At 39.1% G+C, this 6,052-nt stretch overlaps 1 pseudogene; it reads right to left on the minus strand.

Moving 5' to 3' along the window:
* Positions 1-3,432: 3,432 nt before the first annotated feature.
* LOC143686891 (proteasome subunit alpha type-1 pseudogene) lies at positions 3,433-5,025 on the minus strand (annotated as a pseudogene).
* Between the last annotated feature and the right edge of the window lie 1,027 nt (positions 5,026-6,052).

The following is a 6,052-nucleotide window of genomic DNA, read 5'->3' on the forward strand; positions in this document are numbered from 1 at the left end:
ATTAGGATGAGATAGGGCAGTGTTGTAAGTGGAGACAGGGAAGAATATGGCATACAGTTGATCCTCAAGGACATATCCTGGCATTTCCAGTTTAAATGATAAAAGCAAAGGTTCAGCAACCACAGCCTGTAAAGGGCAAGGTGATTAGGGCTTCAGACCCCTTAGTGGGCGATACACTGAGACCGGCATAGGTGTTAGCCAAGGATAAGGTAAATCTGAAATGAGTAGAAGAGGAGAGTGATGATGGGTGTTTGTGGCTAGTCTGGGTACCAGCAGCAGTAGGGGCATGGCTTACCCAACACTGATCTTCCCTTTATTTCACCAGGAAATGAGACCAACAAGAATCCTGAACTTGTTACAAATTGGGATAGGCTTATTATAGGAAGCAGATGAGCCCAAGAAGCACAAGGGGTGAGCTGTAGTGGGTGCTTCAGGATTGAGGTCCTTATCCTGCTAGCCACCAGGAGCGTTGGCTGTTGACGGTCAAAGCTGGAGACTGATCTCAGCTGAGGAGCACTGTTATGTCCAGGCTTCCACCCGCGCTTCAGGCTGGCCAACATATCATGATTGGTCAGTGAGGGATTCACTGGCCCAAACCTTGTGACTAGCTTGTAGGATCCATTTCAGGGTCACAGTTTCCTGTGGGATTTCTCTAGGCCTCTCTTCCAGCTATATCTCAATTCATTTCTCCCTTGTCCAACCTGCTTCCCACACTTCCTTACTGGGGTTGTTCCTGAGAGCTTTCTCTGATAATCTCAGGCATGAAAATTTCCATTTCAGGGTCATATCCAGTGAATTCAACCCAAGATAAAGGTCACCCATCAGAGGACAGTGACTAGTCCTTTCCTAGCTCAGAATGAGAAGACAATGGACAACTAAAGGAGATGACAAGGAACTTCTTGAAAGTAAGTAGAATTAAAAACAATAGGAATGGGGGTGCCAGGGTAGTTCAGTGGTAGAATTCTCACCTACCATGCATGAGACCGGGTTTGATTCCCGGCCCACGCACTTTCCAAAACAAACAAAAAACCAAGCAAACAAAAATTCAACAAATGGTGCTGGAAAAAAGGGATGCTCACATGGAAAAGGAATGAAATGTGATCCCCGCCATACAGCATACAAAAACAAAAACAACAACAACCAAACAAACAAACAACAATAGGAAGTGTTAGTGTTCCAGGGGGAAAAATATCCAACCCCTCCTTTCCTCCTATCTCTTCATTAGAATGCTATTTAGGATCCCTCATCCATGCTTCCTGCTAGGGTCAGCAGGGCTTTAATGTAGGAGAACTGGATTTAAATCTGAGTTTAACCATTTACTGACTGTTCTAGTTTGCTAGCTGCCGGAATGCAACACACCAGAGACGGACTAGCTTTTAATAAAAGGGGATTTATTTTGTTAGTTCTTCAGAGGAAAGGCAGCTAACTTTCCACTGAGGTTCTTTCTTACGTGGAAGGCACAGGATTGTCTCTGCTGGTCTTCTCTCCAGGCCCGTGGGTTCCAACAACTTTCCCCGGGGTGACTTCTTTCTGCATCTCCAAAGGCCTGGGCTGAGCTGCGAGGGCTGAGATGAGGAATGCCAAGCTGCTTAGCTGTGCTACGTTGTGCTCTCTCATTTAAGCACCAGCCAATTAAGTCAAACGTCATTCATTGCAGCAGGCACGCCTCCTAACCGACTGCAGATGTAATTAGCAACAGATGAGGTTCACGTACCATTGGCTCATGTCCACAGCAACAAAACTAGGTATGCTCACCTGGTCAAGTTGACAACTGAATCTAACTAACACACTGAGTAATCTTGAGGGAGTTTTTCCCTCTTTTGTTCCAATTTTTTATCTGTAAAGTGGGAATAATAACCTTTCTCACAGGAAGCCATGAGGATTGAATGTGAATGTGTATGAGTGTGCCCTTTTTTTTTTTTTTAAGGTTAAAAAAATTTATTTCACAGTTGAGTTTAAAATCACAAAGACACTTGGCACTATTCACAATAGCCCAGAGATGGAAACAATCCAGGTGCTCATCAACAGATGAGTGGATAAACAAAATGTGGTATATACATATGATGGAATATTATGCAGCATTTAGACAAAATGATGTCCTGAAACATATAACAACATGGATGAACTTTAAGGACATAATACTGAGTGAAATAAGTCAGACACAAAAGGATAGATACTGCATGATTCCATTATTATGACTCTGATAAAACTGCCAGTGTTTTGGAATAGCTAGAAGGAAAAATCTGTGTTGAGGGCATGGTAGCCCATGACAAACTCTGAGAACTGTTCTGTAGCTGCTTGTTGAAGTGTACTTTGAAAATTATTGCTTTATTCTCTTTGTATATATATGTTAAATTTTGCAACTAAAAATGATTAAAAAAATTATAGACAGTTAAGGTAATATCAGATGAAGTAAATTCCTGACATAAAAAATTTGAAAATATTTAGTAACATAGCTCACTATTACGGCAAAGTTGATACTTGTAAGAACTTTTTACTTGATATTTTGAGAATGTACACAGTTTTGATCACTAATAATATGCTATTTAAGACACTGTTTAATATTTAGAATTCAAGTAACTCTGATATCTGCATTTATAGATTTTTTCCATCCTTGTTTTAATCTTAAATTGGTTTATGAAACATACTGTACAAACATGCTTTACCATGATTACTTTGATTTTTTTTTAATATGCCTATGGATAAGCTAAGATATCTTTTTTAGGTGGTTAAGAGTTCCATATGTTAATTGTAAGAATATTTGTATCATCGTATTTTCCTGAAATAAGGAAAAATTTAGTAACATAGGTCATTATTATAGTAATGCAGCTATTTGTAAGAATTTTCTACTTGATATTTTGAGAACATTCACAGTTTTGACAGCCAATCCAATGGTATCTAAGTTAGTTTATAATACCTAGAATTTAAGAACTTTGCTATCTAAAATGTAGATTTTTTCCTTGTTGCCTTAATTTTAAATTGGTTTATGAGAATTACTGTGCAAACACAGGCTTTACAATGATTATATGGATACTTTATTTAAATATGCCTATGCTTAAGCTAACTAAGATATCCATTGTTGGTGGTGCTAAGTATGTTGTTTGCTTTCTTAAACAAAAAATACATGAAAAATAAAAAAATTAAAAAAAACCTTAAAAAACCCACAGAGACTAGATTATTCATATAAAAACAGTAGTACAGATACCCTATACTTTCTAGAAAATTATTATATAGTCCCTCTCAAAGTAATAAAGCACTCCAATATATGGTTTCAATTAAATTATCTGGAAAAAACCCACTTCTAGGCTGATCTTTAAAACATACCATTCCACACCTCTGCATCATTTGGTTCAAATCGTACATTATTGTCATTCCGTTTCATGTTCCTGCATCGTTACACTCTTGATAATACACATGTGTCTGGTTTATCACTTAATGCTCCATTGGCTCATCAGCCTTTGCTGAGGCTCATCAGAAGGTTAAGCAGGCTGTGCCTTCCTCTGTGGTCTTTCTTCAAGACCTCCAGGAATGGAGATGCATCATCATCATCATCATCATCATAGTTCGTAAACTCCAAGTCTTTACCAACAATTCCAATGGAAATATTCTTTGTGGTTAAATCCTGCTCTCAGGAAGTCTCTCTTAAGACACTCAGACCCACGTTTAGCCAGTTCATTCAAATTACACTCCATAAAGTCAGACATATGTCTCTCCAAGTAAGTACGGGCTGATTAAGAACAGGCTCCAATGGACATAGCCCTGCAGTCAAAATAGTTAGCAGAAGGACAGGTCTGGAAAATATGAGGGCCCATATCATCATAACCAGCAATGGGCAGCACCACGCCACATGGTCTTTGACCATATCTTTGTGTTGGTATCTGGATCTTGATTCCAATTAGAGATACAAGACAAGACATGGGAAGACGGCTGTCAAATACAAATCTGGAATCCAAACACTCCTGGCACATGAAATTACATAACAGTCTAGCATCAGCAGTGAGCCCGCAATTGAGATACCAATATGGTTGATGGCTGCAAGCTCAGATTGTGCCCTCTTAATTGCAACCTATACTGCATGGGTTTTTGAGTTCAGACCAACTGTGGCTGAAACTTGCTTGACAGTTTCTATTGCATATTCAATCTGATGAATCCTGCCCTGAGCGCTCCAAACAGTGACATCATTGTCATACCGGTTGGGAAACGTCTTTCCTGAGCAGGACTGGCTGCAGCCTCCTGCAAAGCTGCAGATCAAGGTGGGATGCCAAACCTACTGCTCTACTTGAGAGTGCCTTTTAATGGCTCCCTAGTAAATGCTGGTTGACTCTGAATGTTGAAAAACAATCTCAAGAGTCAGCTTCCTTGCTAAATGCTTCTGAAAAATTCTGATTCACACTGATCTCTTTCCTTTTTGATTATCCACATCACAAAGCTTGTGTGTTTTCATTTAATTTTTTTTTTTTTTTTTGCATGGGCAGGCATCGGGAATCGAACCCAGGTCTCCAGCATGGCAGGCGAGAACTATGCCGCTGTGCCACCAATTGCCTGCCCCTCATTTAAATTTTTATCATATGTGTTTTGTATTTCAAGCCCCTGCCTTCATTTTATTTTGTTATGATTGCATCCAAGGTTTCCTTTGCCTAAAGAAGTCCATAGCTCAGCTGTTGGTATAGAATAGCACTTCCATAACTATTTCTAGACACAAATTGAACCCACCTAAACCTTAGTAGTTGAAGCCAATAGAAGAGAATTAATCTAAAATTTCTTAGAAATATGATATGTCTTATGTTTCTTTAGGTAAATCTTATTCACTTTCTTGGGTTTCAATCTGACCCTGTCCATGAAAAAGGATTTTTTTTTACTTTCTCACATCTGGGTTTTAAGTAGAATATGCTGTTATGAGAAGAAACCCTAGCCCCTATCCTCATGCTTCCATTAGATAATGTCAGTTCTACTCCCCCACAGGGAGTTGTATTTATGAAACATTCTCAGATTTTTTCCTTACTATCCTTACTGGTATTTTCCCATGGGAGGCAGAGCAAGCAGCTGATATGATTGGGAGGATGCTGATAGCCTGACATCCATTGGTATTTGCTATCTAGGGTAATACTGAAATGAGGGCAGCAGGTATCATTTGCATGTTTTAAAAATTCTCCTTGAAAATTTCCTGGGCTGTTCCACATTGGCGAGGCTTGGTAATTGGGAATGCCTCCCAGTACTGTCTCTCAGTAAATTGAACTAAGTCCATTTCCCCGCCCCCAGCTTTGGAACAGCAAATATATTTGTTTGATCATCATGTAAAGCATTTGACTTGCATTCTGTGCACATGTTGTACAGAAATACCTATTAGTAAATTCAAGAATCTATTCAGTGAGGCCAGAAGTTCACTCTACTGAGTGGTAGAGGAATGGACACCCATTGAGGGAACAGTCAACTGGAGTCCTCCACCTCTGGGGATGTCTTCTCATTGACAGGTATGAAGTGGTGGGATTTCTCACCTTCATTCTTTGTTGATGCCTGATAATTAAATGTCTATAAGTTAAATGAAGTGGGATTCTAGCATACCTGGCAAAGTGTAAGCACTTAACAAATGCTAGCTACTTTAATAATTTCTTCTTCACAGGCCACTGTCAAAATGATACTCAGCCCTGAAGAAGGTAGAAGTGTCTGACTCTATCTGTTCTCCATGTGAGTGACTGTTAATGAGTCTCTTTGCAGAGATCGTCAAAGAGACATAACAGATAATGGTGAAATTGAGTTTCACGTTGTTGAATATATTTCCATAGGAAACAGAATAGTCCTGCATTAAAACCAGCTCCAGGGAAGGATCACTTTTTCTTTCTCTGGTCCAGAAGTGCTATTGATGGGCTGGAGATTGGATATGGGTAATCAAAATGGGAGGGAAGATAAAATTCTATAAAGGGGACTTATGGCTGTATAATAAATTTAAATACTTCAGTATCTATAATTTCTTACATGAAGTCCAAACTATCTAGAAAATAAATGAATCCATCAAGGAAAAATTTCCAGAACATTTTGCTTTGATTGCTTGTTT

The sequence above is a fragment of the Tamandua tetradactyla genome, chromosome 6 (genome assembly GCF_023851605.1).
Source record: "Tamandua tetradactyla isolate mTamTet1 chromosome 6, mTamTet1.pri, whole genome shotgun sequence".
NCBI classification, from domain to species: Eukaryota; Metazoa; Chordata; class Mammalia; order Pilosa; family Myrmecophagidae; genus Tamandua; species Tamandua tetradactyla.